Source organism: Mya arenaria, chromosome 8, assembly GCF_026914265.1.
Source record: "Mya arenaria isolate MELC-2E11 chromosome 8, ASM2691426v1".
In the NCBI taxonomy this organism is placed as follows: domain Eukaryota; kingdom Metazoa; phylum Mollusca; class Bivalvia; order Myida; family Myidae; genus Mya; species Mya arenaria.
Window position 1 is genome coordinate 48,219,351 of NC_069129.1, and position 21,479 is coordinate 48,240,829.

The 21,479-nt window shown below is 36.2% G+C and overlaps 1 pseudogene; it reads right to left on the minus strand.

The window, feature by feature from the left end:
- Nucleotides 1–8,556: 8,556 nt before the first annotated feature.
- Nucleotides 8,557–12,795, minus strand: LOC128244300 (putative tyrosinase-like protein tyr-3; annotated as a pseudogene).
- Between the last annotated feature and the right edge of the window lie 8,684 nt (nucleotides 12,796–21,479).

The following is a 21,479-nucleotide window of genomic DNA, read 5'->3' on the forward strand; positions in this document are numbered from 1 at the left end:
AAATGCCTTTCAAAGGTGAAATAACTTAAATGCTCATGGTTCTACCAACCTATTTCATTGGTGTAGATGTAGATGTTATGTCCTAAAATCTAATTACTATCTACATTTCTAGAATAGCTGCCGTTGTTACGAATTAACATCTGCGGTAATAGTGTCTCTTCCTTCCTTGTTGAGTGTATGCTTTTATGTCACTTGGTACACAATACATTTAGATATAAGCAAACACATGCCAATGCATTGTTACTCTGATAAAGATGGGTTGCAAAAATATTTAGAAGTGACAATGCAACAATACAGTGAAAGTTGTATTTTTCATATTAATGTATTAAATGCCTTTTTTGTTTTATTTTCGCCAGTGGGACAGACGAAAACAACAAACCAAAATGACCCAATGCAACAAACATCATAGCTTGAGTTTTAAATTCGTCTCCCACAGTTTATTCAGATAATTACAATGCTGTTTTTCCGTCTCTCATACAGTCAGCTCCGTAGGAAACAAATATGTTTTGTCCGTCACACACAGAGTCAATTCTGAACGGTGCATTGCCCTTTTGTTCGGAACATACAGATTCAATTCTGAAAGGTACAATGTTGTTTTGCCGTCACCCACAGAGTAAATTCCGATAGATACAGTGCTGTTTTGTCCGTCACCCACAGAGCCAATTCTGATGGCTAAAATGCTGTTTTGTCCGTCACCCACAGAGCCAATTCCGATGGCTACAATGCTGTTTTGTCCGTCACACACTGAATCAATTACGATAGCTAAATTCTGTTTTGTCCGTCTCCAATGAGTCAATTCCAATAGCTACAATGAGGCTTAGTCAAAATTAATGTCAACGTAAATATGCCCTTTATTACTGTACAGTGTCATACTTACCTCTTCCACATTCTCATTTGATCTGCAAAAGTAGTTCGAATCTAAAATAAATACATGTATAGCATTTACGCGTTGCTTTAATTATAATTATGCCAATGAAATGGCAAATCACGCAACTATCGATGGTTTTCCTACCGTCAACTTATGAAAACGGAAGCTTATCGACAGACTTGAGATGAAACCGTTTGTGAAATATACTTAAGCTGGATTGTTTTCTACTGATTTAAGATGTCTGTAGGACCTCCGATCCAAAATATTTAGACAAATCTCCCTAGTCCAGACCTAGGCGGGATTTAGACAAAAAACTGTTTGCCAACATTAACTAGGTGTATCCCAATCAGCCCCAACCCAAGGGGAAAACAAGGTTAGACGCATAGTTGTACGAAATAGATAGAAGACAAAAAACTGCCCTATCGTTTTCTGATACAGAAGAAGAGTATATCGCACCAGTATACAATCTCAGTCTACTATTGGAAATGCTTTCACCGGCAAAAGCCAATCATTGGCTCCGAGATACTATACCAGACAGTTGTATGTGCTCAGCACCTTGCTCAATCCACCTGGATATGCCTTAAACATAACATCTATCATTTCACGATTTTCTGGATTGCATCTGGAGAGTGGTTGGGTATATACACCACTGAGATAGGTCAAACCACACCTTTTGGAAAATCCACCAACAGATGGTCCAGTCAAGGAGGAACGTGGCGTCGGAAGACCCGCAGTTTGTATGAGAAATTTGCGTGTTCCTTATGTATTGTCCTACTTATGCGTTGTTTTTCACTGTGTATTATATACGAAAAATATACACATACGGCTGGCTCCCGTTTCGTAGTACCTAAACACAGTTTGATTCGTTTGCTTTAAAACAATTTCAAGTTAACATCCTAGCTCTTGACCAATGCTAGAACTCTCTTGTACTTTCACAGTATTGATACGCCTTTAAATGCATAACCTCTTCACTTGTACAGCAATCAGATGTCCATGGCATGTCAAACGTTGACATTTGACTATAATCTGGTCACTACCTCGTGTGGAATGGCGGAGCTACGACAAGGTAAACGCTTGAATGAATTTGTTTCATTAACAACAATTCGACATGTTTCCTTGATAAACTTGATATGGGTAAACAGTAATTCAAGGCCAGTTTATATTGATTTATTTTTTCTTGTTTTGTATAAAAACTCCCGAGCTTTTTAATCTGGGTAGAGATGAAGATGATGATGATGATGATGATGATGATGATAATGATGATGGTGGTGGTTGTAGTGGTACTTGTGGTGGTGCTTGTGGTGGTGGTAGTGGTGGTTGTGCTGCTGTTGCTGCTGCTGCTGCTGCTGATGATGATAGTGATGATGATAATGATGTGATTATGATGATGATGAGACGTCTCCAATCCACTTCCGGTACCCAGTTGACGGTCCCCGCGTGGAGCGTTTTTACAGTCAGGATTTGAGCCGCTACTTCTGGTGGTTCATCTGCATCACTCCCGCGGCCAACGGGGGCTGTGACTTCGGCTTCTTTGACCTCCAAATACGCGACAACAGAGAGGGTCAGTTATAGTTATAGCAATATGGAAACTACTTGATGAAAGATCAATAATAAATATGTCGCATTACGGTTGTAGACCCAAAGTGGGACTGTCAAATTTGCACTCTGAATATAACTATTGAAATAAAACAATTAACCAATAGTAGAAATACAGCTGGGCTTGAACAATGAAGAAGTTCAAACTAACAAATTGGAAATTGTTAGATGAGTATCCATGTTACAAAAAAAACTTTTGGTAATCGCTTTCAATTGTTTTGATATTGACTTTTAGTTACATTACTTACAGGAATGGCCGGAGAGATCAACCTGAACGGACTCCCATGGGACAAAATATCTGCTGACCTAAAACTCATCCAGGGGAAGACCTTTGATGACCCTTTAGTTCGTTACGCATGGTTGGGAACGGGTAGGTTTATTTCACAATCTTACAAACCACAGTAACACAATAATACTCACTTTTCAGTCAGACGCGCATCAGAGATTCCAATAAGCGTATAGGTCAATATATTTTAATAACGCAATACAAACTTTAGCATGTTAATAATTTAATATACACATTAATGATTGATAAAACTGTAAAATAAATTGACTAATCCAATGAATGATATCTTTGATAGCTGTCTACGAAGTGGGCTTCATATCCTAATACAAACGGCACCTATATCGACCTGCATATAGCACCAATACAACAGTAGTTTTGTATTCTAGCGTAAATATTTCACTTTAAATTGAAAATTAAGTATCCAAAATGTAAGTTTTACAAATAGTTTGAGTCAGGACGTCTTAAACTTAAATTAAACATAACATTCTATTTCAAAGTAAAAGAGTGTGCCCATTTACTGTCAAACACTATCTATTGTACAGTAGACAATCACGTTGTTGGTTCTGGTGCGCATCGAGAGTTCTATACGCTTTATTGTTTTACAGGTGAAAACTGTTTTATCACATAAGAACGCAATGTTTTTCATTACATTGTGAACCAATCTATGATTTGGACTCTCTGATAATTGTTCAGCATCCACTGTAACAGTTGTGAAATTTGTAAGAACCACAGGATGCAACACAACAGATTTGAAATCTAGTCGTCATCCTGGTCACTGTATCCATACAATGCTTGCACTACAATAACTTAATGCTATTCTCATCGCTCAGTCTTTTGTTTGAACTGTCAACATAAATGGCAAATGTATAGAATGTAATCACTAAGGCGTGTTTAAGGATAAGGATACTAATTATATTGAATACAATACCATGACACTGAAAATTGAAACTTCAATTTTGGGAATAACCAGATGGGAGATTTCTATCCTTTGATGGTCCTAGATTGTGCATGCATATATTTAATACTATTCTTTATTTAGAATAATGCACGTCTGTTTAATAGTAGTGTTTTGCTGAAAGTCATTTAACTTGTGATTTTAATATTCAAATAAAGAACAATTCAAAGATAATATGTCTTCAAACATTTCTGATTCACGAACGGTTGCAATATGACAGTGCCTGTATGCCTAGTATTAAGAGCGGGCCTTGCACTATTCAAGATCAACTTAACAGATACGTCCTAGGTCAAATCGTTCTGGACAAGATTCGTCCACCAACCGACCAACTGACTGATAGACAAACATACTTAAACTACCCTGGAAAGGGCGTATACATGTATCATAATATTAATACTAGCTTAAGTATGAGGCACGTAAGTGAATGGCCATTCATACGAAATAGCCCACTAGTCACCATATGTACCAGCCCTTCAGGAGGTTATTACTTCTATTTTATTCAACATTATCATTAAAATGCGGTTTTACACAAACATCGCATATGTACCACCACCTAAACCATCTCAGGCTAAAACAATGATAATTTAAGTGATAATGGTGTGAAATAACCAATTTTCAATTGTAAAACTTCCAAATAACTAATCTTAACCAAAAACGACCAAGCAATATGATCGAATGATAAGAAATCGAGTTAAAACATCCCACGATAGTTATGATTCGTAAAAAGGCTACAATTGTAACCTTAAAGCCATCCGATGTACTATTAACTGCATTTTAATATATGCCATTTATCGACGAGGTTGGAAATTGATTAGAGCATGATAAACAAATAACATATCGATGTGCTTATTTATAATGCAATATAAAATTTGAGTAGATGTGGTAGATGTGGATTTTTTCTCAGTTTGATTATGCTTTGCACATAAGGATAGCAAATGTGTTCAAATGCCAATTAAGCTAACATGGAACTCACCAACTTGCATAAGTAGTGTAAGTAAAGAGGGTAAGATGTGTACACATATAGCGCGTGTGAGTAGAATTGCAGTTATCAGCCTCCAATTATTCCCCATTTTTCGCAACCACTAGACGATCGGAAAAAAACAACGCTTATAACAGTGACTCCACGGTTGCTGAGGCTAAAATAACATTATTTGCAGGGGTTTGTAACATGGAAATCCACTCCAAGATATACTCTTTGCGGGCAGGAGATACTACCGCATGTTACACTTCAAGAGTGTGAGATACTTATCTTATTTTATTTTAATGTGCCACAGCAAGTACCATTTTGATAACGAGAGGTACTCTTATAACATGAAAATGTTCAACTAATGGTAGCATTTAGAGAGAGAGAGAGAGAGAGAGAGAGAGAGAGAGAGAGAGAGAGAGTATTTGTGTTTGAAAAGGGCCGTTTAGTTGCATTTCGATATTCAACCATAAGTTTAATCAAATGTTTATCGTTACAGAAATGTTACGTATTACCAGCACAAATACCATTATAATTGCGAAGGCTTGCAAGACAAGAGCCCATATGGCCCTTGACGTAGCTAACCAGCAATATATATGTACACTCGTTTTTATCAAAACAAAGAGTAGAAGGAGAAAACAAGCTAAGACGGGAGTATGTTTTTGGAATACTTTTGAAAACGGGCAGGCAAATTGATTACGATAACAGCCAAAATTTATGAAAATAATAATTCGAAAACGTAGAAGATATGATATAACATAATGCATGTAAAGTGAGTTAATTGCCTTAAGATATAGCATGCGGTAGTAAGCGAAAGGCATGATCATACTGTGAGGTTTTGGCATAACCCTTTGCATATGTTCACAAGAAGATGGCAACTACTTGGGCTAGTTAGCTAATTCTTTATGTTCTTAGATAATTAGGTACAATTTAAATAATAAACTACAATACATGCACACGTCAATGTTGTCATTATGTGGTAAATAAAAGTTGTTTCCCGTGTTTTAAATCATCATGTAGATTATTTTTTATGTCATATTAAATGAAGATAAAACCGAGCACAGATATATGTTGCCTGCTGATCGACCCATAACGGTTGGATAATACTTCATATAAAGCCCCATCCTATCGTTCAAAATAAGCGTTGTAGGAAACGCCTCTGTATAAATGACACGAAATTGTATCACTATTTCTGACGATGACATTAATTTCTTTGATGTTCGCAGAATACTAATTTTGATCAGTGAGCGTTTAAAATAATACAATGTAAACTGCAGGTGTAGCCAAACGTTTAGGAATACCTCATTTTAAGGCAAGACTGAGGCTCAACACACACTTAAACGAGGGATACACACAAAATAAACAAAATAAACCGACAGACAAACCATATTTAATGTTCGAGACGAAATGGGATATGATCGTTTGAATTCCCAGTATAATAACTTCGGTTAATCAGCAGTCATTCCTTATTGATTTCAGTATATAACTGTTTATAAACTGACATACTGTGAACGCAGACTCAGTTCTAACAAGCATGTTCCTTCTATAACTAGATGTCCCAAGCCTTAGAAATTACGGGTGAAACACCGACTAGATGGCCTCAACAATGTTCATTCATAATTTGCATCTGGACTCAGGGTTAGTCCCGCCTATGAGAAAAAATCATAAATTGTTCACTTACTCAGGTAATATTGACCACACATATCTAGCGTGAGATTTGACTAATGTTCCTCTTTTTTTCGCTCAAATGATGCTCTTGGGTTGGTATTCAATAATCTATTTTAAAACATGTTTGTGGTTTCATAGATAGATTATTGGACGGTGTAACGTATTTTAATTTATCTACAGTCCATTATTTTAAATACTTGACAATCAGCTGAATCAACGTTACACAATACGACAATATACAAAGAGTAAAAACGAAACAATTGATGGTGTTACTGGTATGTTTTAAATATCGTGATACGAAACGAATAGGTTGCAGAGGCATTATTTAGAGTTTAGTTTTGATGAAACATGCCTACCAATTGTAAATTACAATTGATGATAAACAAGTGCGCCGGTTTCGAAGAATTAAACATGATGTTTAAACAATTTTGTGTATTTGAAATCAACACCAACCACAACTGTATATGTAGCGTTATTTAACCCAACGCTTGGGTTATATGGGAATATCTTTTTTTGAAATATTCTGCTCGTATATGGTGAATTGTAGCGTTCATCAAGCTGTTTTCTTTTTGGTACATGAAACAGGAATGAAAACAATATAGGTACATTGCTATAGAGCATATGTAAGGTTAAACATAACATGAACAATTATACTCTCTCTTTTATTGTTGTATTAAACACTAATTTATAATACTACACATTAGATCCAGATTCATTTAGTTGTTACGCGTGACTATTATTTGTTCATTTTAACAGGGTAAAAATAACGACGTAAAATGTTGGTATTCCAAATTTTGCACCAACAGTTGTAATCCATAATCATAATCCATGATGAGTTACCAACTAAATATGCATTTGGCATATTGTGAAATCAGTTACCCATTTATTACAATTATATAAAAACTTTTTCAGTATGAAAAGAAAGGCCAAAACACACTCTTTAAGGACATTTCCTTCATGTTAATAATAATAATAATCATAATAAGAATAAAAATAAAAATGATAATTTGATTTAACTGTTAATACATTATCAAATTATTGATGATGAAATTATTTGAACATACTGTATACATATGTTATATTTGCGTCATATCTTTAAATGCGTTTTCAAAGTGATTTATTTGTTAATGCAACAGACCGATACTCCAATTCATAATGTTTTAAATCATACGCAATCTAACTAAAGAGTCCGTTTACATTTTTATTGTGGTAGCAATTATTGCTGACATCGGTAAAACATTTTTGTATAACTTGACCTTTTAATAATACAATGATATTTTGTTAGCCATGTTTTCTTTCGGTCAGTATTCAATAAGCTAGCAAAGGGGCCATGGCATACACGAACCTAAAGCTGTTTTTACGTGTGTTTAGTAAACGTCAGAAAACAAACAATGGCAGCATAACGTGCCGCGGACTGTCTTTTTTCTGATATGATGGACAGTTTTCAGCATTTCACATTTCACTGTATAAGTCCATTATTTATACAACCCAATCCGATCAGCTGCGTCGTTCTAAGATCAAATTAAGACCAATGATGAATATTTACCATAGAGTCGGTGTTGGCATATTGTTTACTTTTTAGACCAGCGTTTTTTCATTTACGTATTGTGCTTGTTTACTAAAACAACTTTAATAAACATATTTAATGATATCAGTTTTCACACATTCTTGACTTTTTTTGGCAAAGTCAATGTAACCATTGAAAAACTCCTCATTAACCATTTTATTACGTTTTCGTAAATCCACATGCATTTGCCTTTTTATTCCAACATCGTAATAAGTGTAACAATGTTTTCAATTCGATGTAGCGCTTATATCGTCTTTTATAATAGTATTTATCTGAACGACTAATAACAAATAAAATTAGATTTGAAATAACCTATAATAGTATAGAGTTGATAATCAAATGTCTAAAGACAATGCAACTGAAATGTCTACTTTATCTTAACCGTATGGGTTTTTTGTTTGCGGCCTCGGACGACGAGTGGTGGTCACAGGACGAGGGCGACGAGTCGTTGTCAAAGCTGATTGATGATTCCCGTATCTATTAGTAATCTTGCGACCCTTTACGACGGCCGTGAATAAGTCATATGTGCACTTCTCAAGGTTCCGACAATCATTACTCTCTTCCTGATTTGCGTGGAATATTACCAGTTCGCTCTCAACAGGCAGAGTGTTGGCATATTGTAGATTCTCTTGCACGACTTTGTCGACCTTCTTTATCGATTCCGGAAGTTTGTACTTTTCGTAACTCCGTATGGATTTTGCGTACATTCGCCAGAATAAGGAATAACCCCGTCTGCAAGCATATCGTCATGACTGATTTCCCGTTTTTTACGCCTTCCACTTTCCCCTAAGTCTTTTCCGATGTCAAACCTCATTTCCGACACGCACATATTGATATATTCATCACAGAATAGATCACGACTTCCGCCGCAATTGTTAGAGCAACTCGGTGAATCCTCATAATCGAACCAACTGTCCGCCCAAAAGTCCTTGACTCCATCAATATTATCAAGAAAACGCATTCCTATCATCCTCTCTTCCTTGTTATGCTCCGGCTTATTATCGTTATCTGGCGGGTAATCAGACGCTGGATCTATTCCGCAAATATCCCTCTGCCGCTGCCTAAATATTTCCTATTGGTAGTCAATGAAGGCATGGTTCATATAGAAAATAGGGTCGGAAGCTGCCATGCTACGGGCCATAGTGCCACCTATCCATCTGTGTACGCTATTGTGAAAGCCCTCCCACCGTCCGTTGAAGTCCTGAAGGTTGAAAGTGATAGAGTGCTAATCGTTATTGATAACTTTACATTGTATATGAAATAACTCCAGATGCTTTTCCGAGCTTCAGGTTCTGCCAACAACACCCTCTACTAATACTTGGCAGTAGTTCGAAATCGGGACTGCCCGATAAGAGAACGCACGTTTATTTCGTTTGAGATGTCCATGTCTTTTCGAGGACATGCACCATTGGCTTTAGCTTCTTTAAATCGACTCAGAAAATCGTGTATTTAAAAGTAACAATAATATATCATTTCATTTCTTTGGGTGAAAGGATTTGTACCTAATAGCGAAACCTCATATTAATAGGATATACAGCAATTTTTACACTCAATTATTACGAATTTGGCAGTACAATTAAGACTAACACTTTTTGCGTCTTATTTTTAATATCCATGACAATATATATCCGTACTAATGCTAAGGGACTACACTAGTTGGTAAACACCTACCGGAAGTCGTCATAATGTGAAAATAAACCCTTTCCATGAAGGCGGATTAGAGAACTCATGCAACGGGCTCGCATCAATTAATATTCCGAGAAACTAAACTACAATATTCACGGTAGAAGTGACTGCATTGTTGAACACAATTACCTACAGTAAACCAAATCCTATGAGAAATTCGCTAATTGAGTGTTGGAAACGAGATTCTCCTCCAAGGGCTATGCCTCGCCTCAGTCAGCTTTGGCGAGCATCTAAGATACGATATATATGTACAAAAACAATCCTTTATATTTAAATTTTGTAAACCCATACCGCTAGTCGACAGAATCCCTTGAGATAGTCAATTCTGGATTGGCGGATAAGAGAACCAACGCCTCAGGCTATATCTCGCCTCAGTGGGGTTTCCCGAGCTTCCCAGCCAGCAAATGGTCCGCTGTCGACTACGCCTGACCCAGTCCGTGTAAACAAAAACATAGTACCAACCAGGAAGATGCTTATATAATCTGACAGTTATCATTAACGTTCAAATATCTTTTCTGGTGTGTATTTAGTCCATAGTACATACGCAAACAGCAACGGCATATCAGGAATTTAGCCGTTTGATCATATTTCCTGTGGCATTTCACTTTGATTTGATTGTATTTGGGTATTTTGATTTTTATGACAAAATGTCATTTTTTGAATTAACGTTACCAAAAGACACATGGAAATATTTCCATTTGACATTCATTTTACATCTTCTACAAGCATGAAGAAACGTGAAAAGTAAGAATACAGAAGTCTGAATAGGAGAAAATATTAATGACAGCAATATTGAAAACTCTCAACGCTTTGCTAGCATAACCATTTTAAGCGGTATTTTATGTCCAAGAATAACTAGACCGATGATGCCAATGATTGTTAATCTAACCCAAATGATCGTCGTCCCACATAATTGAGAATCCAGGACCAGCAGGCATGTTGTCATCCAATGAACTATCCCAATAGGGTAGGAACACTCGGTCATCTACACGTCGTAATGCCTCCTCAAAACTAAAAGAAGAATACATTTTTAATTTCACATTGTCTATCCATATATATCATTTGTCTGTAGTATAAACGGCAGTTCTGGTTAACCCTATCAGAGTTAAAACAATTGTATATCACAGATTGCACAGAAACTGTTGCAATACTTACAGCGCAAGAAATGCTCGGTGCATGGGAAGGAATGCGTTTCCTCCGTGTGCACCCCCTCTTTTCATTGCCATTCGATGTACCAAGGCAAAGCAGAGCATTGTTTGATCCTGAAACGTAAAATCAACGCTATCATCTTGCAAAACTAAGTCTAAATACATCCAAGAGAGAAGAGAGAGAGAGAGGGAGAGAGGTCCAATGAAGGCACAAAATGAACCAAATATATGTCAACTAGACACCTTTTTGTCAGCAAAGGTAGGTGCAACACTCTCCCTTAAACCAGATTAAGCGGACATTTTCGCTTGTCGTTCATTAAACTGTATAGGAAATGTAGGACAACCTTTTAATAATTAACTTTAAAAAAAATGCTGTATTAAAAGGCAGGTACTGTTGTTTTTCATTTCTAAGTGGCCCTATAGAAAAGGCGATTCAGGGAATATATGTTTTTTACCATGTTCTTTTTATTAAATGCAAACAATATAGGTTGAAGCAAAAAAAAACTGTATAATATAGGTACAGATAAAACATATACACGTTTATAAATGTTTTTTACGTGGCCACAAAGTTACAAAAGCGCCAAAATATCGCTTAATTTTTTATCTGTACCTTAATCGAATGTTTTACCTTGTTTTTACATTAAATTCAAATGAGTAAATCATGATAATGCATTAAAATTTAAAACAAAAATGTTTGCATCAACCTTTTTTGCGCCTTAGAAGTCATAATTAGTATATTTTGGGAAATTTAATAGTTAATTTACTTGATACAGCTGGTTTAAGGCGTTATGGAACCGTGCCCTTTCATCTACAGAGAGCTTGCGGTACTCCCGTCGCGTTCGGAAACCAGTGCGAGGGGACGTGATATTGCGCGGTGCAATTCGTCTTATTTGCCAAATGCTGCGCTGTTGCCTGGCAACGATATTGTCGTCATCTTCTTCAGATTCCTGTAAAGGATACTGAACCACAGGTGATCGTCACATAGCTTGGTCACTAAAATATGGTTTTTACAGTCCTTTGATGTTGTTTAAAAATAAATGAAAATAATGTGGCCCTTCAGTCCATTGTTATTATTTAAAAATTAACAAAAACATAATTAAAATTGATAAAATGACATTTCAAGAAATTATAATGACCAAGCTAGGTGACAATCACCTGTGTACTGAACGCTTCATTTTCAGATAAAGTCCGACAAAATAAGCGACTTATCAATCTTATCCCATGATATGTGCCCAAAATAAGGTTGGATCTTTATTCTATTGACGTAAGATATTTAATATTAAAAGAGTCATTTACACATATATTTTGTACGAAGTTAAACATTCTAACTTAGCTAGAAAATATTAAGTAAGTACAAGTGATTTCAGTGGATCAATTTCTATAAAAAAAAAATTAAATCTTAATTAATTATAATACCTTATTATAAATAGTCAGCGAAGATTAACAATTTGATAACTTTTTGATAGCAGGTATTTTGGGGAGGGAATATTTAAAGCTGCACTCTCACAGATTGATTGTTTTGACAACATTTGTCTTTGAATGAGCCCATATTTGCGTAAATGTCTGGAAACAAGTGAAGACTGCTGACACGAGCAGATCGCCTTTTTCATATTAACGTTTGAAAATTGACGTTTTATGGCTGAAAGCGTTCCTAACGCTTTAAGGAAAATGAAATCTTCAGCAATTTAGAAAATAATTGAGGTCTGTTCTATTGCGTGTTATCTTTTATGACTGATTTGAAGGCACTTATGCCAAAATGAGATGATTCTGAGACAAAAAAAAATAAAAAAAAATGTCGATTTGTGAGAGTGCAGCTTTAATATAATTTATTTAATTGTAAACCTTAAGTAGCTCTGCGTCTTCCAAGTCCTCCGAAAAGTCGTCGCTAAACAGATCATTCTTATACTGCCATAGGACGACCCGGAGACACTATATCCGTGCGTTCTGCAGAGGTACGTACGCCGTGTTGATGTCAGCCAGGCAATCGTCGTAGCTGTAGTGGACCTCTACCCCGACTATAGTCGATGACGTACCGCCTTCACCGTCGTCGTAGCCATTAAATACGTCGACTTAAACACAAATGGATGGTTGTAATCCGCAGCTGTAAGAAAGCTGTATGCAAACTATAGTTGCCGTCGAATCGATTAGTGGTAGTCAATAAAAGCAACAAGATAGGAATTTAGGCAATTTACACTTACTAATAAATTAAATTTTAGTCAAATAATATTCTCTGATGAGGTTACTAATTTAATTGGTCGTTAATGTAATGTATTAACAGAGCAGGAAGTATATAAAGCTTAATGATTGTGTAGGCAACAATAAACGGAATTTTTATATAGGCAACATTCGGAATCGAACTATTTCGTTATCGTATTGGTTAATATGTATTGAACAATATATTTTTTTTTAAAAAGGGGAATGCACTTATGTTCATGTTTATCTTAAAAAATTCGTATGCTTCGTCTTTTATTTCCACTTCGTTCAAAATGCGCTCAGGTAATTTGTTAGCACAGCGGAACACTGTACTTTGAGCCAACTAAATTAAGTCACGTTCCGTTCAACATTCGCATTATTAATGAGATCATTTTGGTTTAAAAAGTAAAATATTCCTTATTGCATTTTGCTTAAGGTTGATGTTCAAGGTTTGATTTCAAACGGCTGTAATTTACACTGATATCGGCTATATAATTTAATATGTAAACTCCAAACAGCTGTTACTACTCTTTGCCGCACAGTAATCACTTCCACCATGCATGTCATGTCAATATGTTCAAAAACTCGTGACGACATTCAAAAAGTTAAAACTTTCTTTTGTTTGAAATATAAATATTGTTATATGCTTTCCGGTGAATAATAGAGATTAATTAGTGAAATACAAATTATTTTTCACTGTTTCAAACATTGAAGTAACATTTTGATATTTTTCACTGTTTTGAAATTTTAGCCCGCTTTAATACTAAGCCAAAAGTAAGCGCGCACTAGGCTGGGACTCTATTACAACTTTGTCATTTCCGAAATGACGTTACGTTCGCATACAATTCTGCGCACCTTTCTGAAAAACTACAATTAAATGTCGTTTTATATCCTGTAAGGCACATACTAAAAATAATTTATTTATACCCAAAAAGCCAAAAGCTTTACCTTAAGAGTTGCGAATTTGTAAGCATAAACGGTCGGTAGGTAAAATCTAAAAGGCACAATATAGATAGATGCACATGTTTTGATTATTTTTAGTTATTTTTATGCAATATCATGTTTAACTCATTTGACTTAATGATAAAAATAATATGATTTAGGTTTAGATAAAAAATATTAGCCTTTATAAATGTTTAATTTAAATTAAAAGCTACATGGCCACAAATTCCCAGTTTTATAAGCGCCAAACAACTTGCTTATATATTTTTTTTAATCTTAACCTGAATCATATTTCTTTTCGTTTGGTTTGGTTGTCAGTATTTTAAGAAACTAAACTGTCAATCAAACTCTTGTAAGAGACCGAAGGCGGGCCTCTGTAAGCGGCGTATTCTGTGCTATGTTTCTTCTAAATTTGTGAAGAAAAAGTAAAGTTATCTAAGTTTAAATATTTCATTCAAAGCAAAATATTCCCTTCCGACGTAGCATTTATGACGCAATTTATCACGTGATAAACACACACTGGGTCACAGCACTAGTTACAAGTATCGAACGTAATGAAGCAAATACAAAGTGCCCCCACACATATTTAAAGACCGAATACACTAGTTCTTACTGTCAATGTCCGGCTGTCCTTTTCCGGACACAGTGGTAACATTTGCTAACAGGTCTGTACATTTATCTTTATCTTCGAATAACTCACTGACCTGAAATGATAATCACATCGAACTGTAACATATTAAATTGACTAAATTATGGCTAAGACAATGATACTAACGAAATTAGTAAATAGTTTTGTATAGCCATTTTCATGTTTATAGAGGATAAGTGGTTGTTTTAGTGTAATATCGTAATATATTTCACCGAGTGTGCACCAAAAGTTATATATTTATCAGGAGTGGCGTGACTTTTGTTGTTCACAAGGTGAAATATATTGTGATCTTATTCTGAATGAAGCATTTTTTTATTTATGCCTTAATTTATCAGAAAAACGCGCAAACTGTGTTCACAATTCCGGAAATGTCGTCTTTCATTTTGTGTCCCAGCGCTGTGCGCGCTGATGTTTTTTTGGATAGTAGAACGGGCTTATATTTTAAAACAGTAAAAACTATATTTCATTACACTGATAAATCTCTATTAACCACCGAAAAGCATATTGTTAAAATCCTTATTCTTGAACAGTATACAGTAGAGGTGTTGTTAAAGCCGTGTTGTCGTTGTAGTTTGGGTCGGCGTCGTGCAATCTTTTTTTAAACTTGGCCATAAATAAAACAACTGTTCAAGATCATTTAATTAAACTTGGTCAACAAGTTGCCTGAGACGAAATGCAAATACACATCAAGGCCAACAACTCTGTAGTTTATAGTTGGCGTGTTATGCCCCTGGTTCGGCTGACAGACTAAACAGACGAGCGTTGGCGTTCGTTCCGCAGCATTCCTGTTAAGGTGTACTACACTAGCTACACACAACTGCTATTTAAAGATCATTCACAGTTGGTGTAGTTTTGTTTTATTCGAATTCCTATGTATTCCGGTTGATTTTTTGTGTCATTTGGAGTACTGGTGAGTGAGAGTACACTTCCACCAGCCAGAGGTGGCTTATCAAAACCAACGTGACCGGCAATAAATTTGCCATTTCAGTGATGTTGTTATTGACTATGTTTAATATATGTAAAGTAAGACTTTACTGTTAAACTTATGAGTTTTATAAACTTCACTGCGTTTCAAGTTTTTGCTTCACGATTTTAATTTCCTTTTTGCCAATCATGGGCACAACTTGACAATTAATACACAAATAAATATGAAGCTTGCTTAACATATGCATATTGATATTAGTAAAACGTGTATGATGTTCCATGTAATTATCTAAAACGAGAATTATTGCATGGCAAAGTTTAAGTGTTTGCAATACATTTTCAAATTAACAAGTGCAATAATTCGATATTTACTATAGTTATAGGTATGACTCTTGCTATACATAAGCGTATTGTCTCTATCAACAAGTTTCAGTTTAATAAATTGAAAGGTTTGTGAGTTATGGCAAAGTTTCAGTTTTTTGCAGCGCATTACCAACACCAAGACTTTCACAATAGCCCGACCTTTTTTTAAATAAAAGGATTGTGGGATGATTTCATAGGACAATCGTAGTGCAAATGAAAACTGTTTTTTATTATGCAATCATTAGACTTGGGGGTCCCCCTGTCTTTATGTAAGACCGAAAATGTCCGAAGTGAGTATTTGGTGTCGGAAGTGGAAATTAATTGGTAATTGGCTTGTTTTTTTTTCAGGCAAAGTTCTTTTAATGAACATATTGTATTTCTCTAATTTCATTTCATTTCGTTAACATTAGCAACTGCCTTGAGTCAAATTTTGTAATGAAAACACTGTCACAATTTTGAAGTGTGGCACCGGAGGAAATGGATTTTAATGGAGACAGCGGCTGTTCTTCTACGACTTGGTTATTGAGTTGTAACGATATACATATATACCTATTGATCTTAGTTATGAAGATAAAGGCACTTCATACGCAATATTCAAGTGCATAAAGGTGAAAAGTAGCGACGAATCATCTATAAATTTGTTGAAATTGACATGTTTTGCCATCCTATCTTGAACGCATTGTCAGCTTCATAAATGCTTGTGTATATATTATTACATGCATTATTATTGTATTTGAACACTTGTCGTTGTCTTCATAACCGATGTTTACTGCAAGTTCTAAAAGATTCATTTTGGTATTCAAATATTCGATTAAAAGAATTACGGACTATTCGAATACCAATTTTGCCGTTCGTTTGTATCCCTGTAATGAATCGTTTTTCATTCAGACCTTTCAGAAAACTCCCCATAAAATAGCTTGGTTATAACTTGCGATAGTCTATAAAGCGAACATAAAGTTTGAATACGTCTTGAAGAACTTGAGTTAAAGTTAAAATCACCAGTAATGATTATATCACTGATCCCTGTATCAAAGGCAAGTCCCACAGAATCCTCAATAGAGTCGCAATACGCGGCTGAGGAGTGATGTGCTCGGTTAAATGTCCGTAAAAGTAAACGCTTGCGGCTTTTTAAGTAATTTCAAACCAGAAATGAGAGAAGTAAGATTTAACAAAAAGAAATGATGTGTCAATTGTAGAAAAACCTTTGAGTGTAATAAAAGCCGAGGTATTTATGATGATTAAGAATAGATTTCACAAAACTGACATGGTGTGGAGTGTCAACAGATGATGAGGTAAGCACCGATAGAATGTACAAAAATACATTTTACTATACGCTAAATTAAAAGTTAAAATAATTTGTTACAAGCAATGGACTGTATATGCAGTAGGTGATCGGCTCATAATTATCTATAGTACAAAGTTGTTACATATATTTATATATAAAATATGCTCTTAACACTTAATAGCTAACACTATGTAATGGTTAAATGTTATAATGATATAATATATGCGCCCACAGAAATAAATGGTTAGATGCGACTCAGTCATTTAACCATTTGCCTCGTATAAGTACACACCAACAACCCTCAACTGTCTTAGTGGTACACATTTTCTACTTAATAAATGGGACCATCATTGTTTATATATATATATATCTTTTTGAAAGAGTAAAAACAGTCTAATAATTCTATAACAAGAGATATTTGTCAAACATTATGCCCCCATGAGCGCCATGTTGTCAGGATTATATGGACAATTGAATGAAATGTGCTTGGACCGAAATGACAGCTCATTTTGTCACTGACATTTGATGCGGTTGAGGTAGTTTTAAGATAATGACTAATCAAAGTGTGAGGATAGAGTGTGTTATGAACATGACTTTTGACTCTATGATCTCTTCAAGATCAATAGGGGTCGTCAGCTGGTCACCAAAAACCTAAATGTCAAGTTTGAGGGCCATGGGTGCAGGCATTGTCAAGTAATCACACAGATAAGCTCTTTCCGCATTCAGGTCACTGTGACCTTGACCTTTGACCTGATGACGCCTAAAATCAATAAGGGTCATCTACAGGTCAGGCCCAACTTCCAAGTCAAGTTTGATGATCATAGATTCAGGTATTTTTGAGATATCACTGGGAGAAGATTTGTTAACTTTTTTGGGTTAAAGGTCACTGTGACTTTAACCTTTAGTCCGATGACACCAAAATTCATTAGAGGTCATCTACTGGTCAGGCCTAACCTTCATATTAAGTTTAAGGACCATAGGTCCAGAAATTGTCGAGTTTGCTTTCAATGTCACTGAGACCTTGACCTTTGAACCCTAAAATCAATGGGGTCATCTACTGGTCAGGCTCAACCTCAAAGTCAAGTTTGAGGGCCATTGGTGCAGGCATTGTTTAGTTATCACTCAGACAACCTTTAACATTCAAGGTCATTGTGACCTTGACATTTGGCCCAACGATCCCTTAAATCAATAGGGGTCATCATCTGGTCAGGCCCAACCTTCAAGTCAAGTTTGAGGGCCATGGGTGCAGGCATTGTCGCGTTATCACTCAGACAACATTTTACCATTCAAGGTCACTGTGACGTTGACCTTTGGCCCGATGACCCTCAAAAACGATAGGATTCATCTACTGGTCTGTCCCAACTTCCATTTCAAGTTTGATGACCGAAGGTCTAGGCATTGTTGAGTTATCACTCGGACAAGCTTTAAAATTATTTTACCATTAAAAGTCACTGTGACCGTGACCTTTGACCTGATGAGCCTCTAAAATCAATAGAGGTCATCTAATGGTCAGGCCCAACCTCCAAGTCAAGTTTGAGGGCCATGGGTGCAGGCATTGTCGAGTTATCACTCTGACAACCTTTTATCATTCAATGTCACTGTGAACCCTTTGGCCCGATGACCCCCCAAAACAGGCCGAACCTTCATGTCAAGTTTGATGACCATACGTCCAGGAATTGCTGAATTATCACTTGGACAAGCTTGGTCTATCGACGGACGGACGGACCGACCAACCAACCTACCGACCGACATGTTCAAAGCAATATACCCCTCTTCTTCAAAGGGGGGCATAAATATTGCCTTGCCTTCAATACACACTATGGTAATTTAAAACAGACTGGTTACCATTTTCTGTCAAGTAATTTAACAATACCAACCACACATTTTTAGTTAAAAACGTTTAGACACAGTGGGAGAGTTAGCATCATGTCGAAGAATCACAGAAAAATATTCCGCGGTAGACAAGGCCGTGGTGCGCGTCATCACAGCGTTCATCTGCTGCTACAGCGGGCGTCTTCCTAAAAACATGCACGTGACGTGTCACCGTGATGCTGCTTACCACTAAGCAGGTATTTTAACAGATAAAGGTGGTACAAATAGAAATGTGTACATGCTAATTGAACCACGCCTGCAGAATTTGCGATAAGGGAAAATTCCGGGAGAAATGTGAAAAAACTGCATGGTTGGTAGTGTAGATAAACTGGTCTTATTAAGCTAAAGAGGGCTATTTTTCAATTAAAGAAAAGTAATATATTTGAACAAACCATATGTGCAAATCTGAATTATTTATACCGGGGAGTAGGAACTATGCAGTTGTTTTGTTTCTTGCTACAGTTTGTATATCTTTTTTTTTAAATTAAAAAAGCAAATTTATATTGAAACACATATGGTGACTCAGTTTCCATATTCCACTTGTTGTTTTACTAGTCAAGAATGACAGATCCAAGGGCTTATATTGAGCGACAAGATAACACGCACCTACTTGATAGTTAAAAAATGGCAATGGTTTGTAGATAGAAGCCGATCTGAATAAGTGTTTCATAAAACACTAGAGTAATAAGATAAAGGTATTGGAGAAAAATAATTCATGTGTAACCTTTGTGTTTTGATTTAACTATTCAGTGATAAATATTGTGGAGTTACAGTCGAAGAATATATTATACATTGGTATGAATCAGTCGACTTTTGGCGTTTTGAGAGTAAAATAAACATCCAAATGTTTTAAAAATGTTCCCTTAACACGCATTATTGTAGCTACAGTGATATAGATTTTAAAAAACACACGATGGAAGGATTTGTTGCCTTATTCATTTCCAAAGCAATGCAATTGTTGCTGGGCAAATGCGAAGGATATATATAGAGCCAGGACGGAGAGAATGGTCGCATTGTGCGCTACCAATGTAATGTAATGGTTGCTGGGCATATGCGAGGGATAGAGCCAGGGCGGAGGGATGAGCCGCTTTGTTTGTTTTCAAAGCAATGTACTGGTTGCTGGGGAAAAGAGAGGGATATATGACAAGGACGGAGATGAGTCGCATTGACTGCCAGTTTCCAAAGCAATGCACATAATGGTTGTTGGGCAAATCAGACGGATAGAGCCAGGACGGAAAGAATGGTCGCCTTGTTTGTTTCCAATGTAAGGTCATGGTTGCCAGGCAAATTAGAGGGATAGAGCCAGGACGGAGTGATGAGTCGCCTTGTTTGTTTCCAAAGCAATCATATGGTTGCCAGGCAAATCAGTGGGATAGAGCCAGGGCGGAGGGATGAGTCGCCTTGTTTGTTTCCAAAGCAATCAAATGGTTGCCAGGGAAACTTAATGGATAGAGCCAGGACGGATTGATGAGTCGCATTGTTTGCTTTCAAAGCAATGTTATGATTGCCAGGCAAATCAGAGAGAAAGAGCCAGGACGGAGGGATGAGTAGCCTTGTTTGTTTCCAAAGCAGTGTCCTGGCTGTTGGGAATATGAGAGGGATATAATCAGGTCGGAGAGGTACTTATAAGAGCCTGCACAACTCAAAATCCGCAATACAGTCGAATCCCGTTGAATCGAACTCGAAGGGACCGGCGAAAATACCTCGAGCCTCAGAAAAATCGAGCCAAACGGGAATCTGTACCTAAGTATAAAAAATGGGTCCTTAACATCCAGTTCGAGCCAACGAGTTGTTCGAGCCAAACGAGTTCGAGCTAATGGGGTTCGACTGTAATTAAAAATATAATGGATTTGAAGAGCTCACCGAGAGTTTTTGTTTGTTTTGCATTGCACTATGCATTGTCGTTGGTATGCATTCCGTTTTTTACAATTGATTTGACAATTTTAAGTAATATTCGATATACACTAATTAAATTTATGATTTCACAGTTCCTCAATGTATGGTTCACAGTAACTCAATTTATGATTCATAAAAACACATAGAAACTCATTTTTACAGAATAAAAAACAACGACGTTTATGTTGGTAATAGTTATTTATTAGTCCGATGTTTCAGTTTCCCCAAACGAGAGCAATATTTATGCAAAAAGCTACAGAAACAAGCTCAGTAGCAAAACGTTTGAACATAGACCCGGTTTAGTGGCACAGGGCAAACGCCAACGTAACAAACTTGAGTGTAGGATCCTGGCATATTAAATGCGGTCTAAAAACTCATGAGAGATTAATAATTCAGTAATATAATTTGTGTGAATGAAATCAAAACTGAGTGATTAGAAAAATGTACTACAACAAATGTCTTCAAAGTAGACGATCAGGTCATAACCACAAGCCGACTGCCTCATAATCGGCCCACAGACCCTCAGATTTCAAACGAATAACATTTTCCAGATTTGAACCACTTTGCAGATAATGCCCCAAAATCTGCTGATTCTTGTTTGTTATATTATCAAGGTC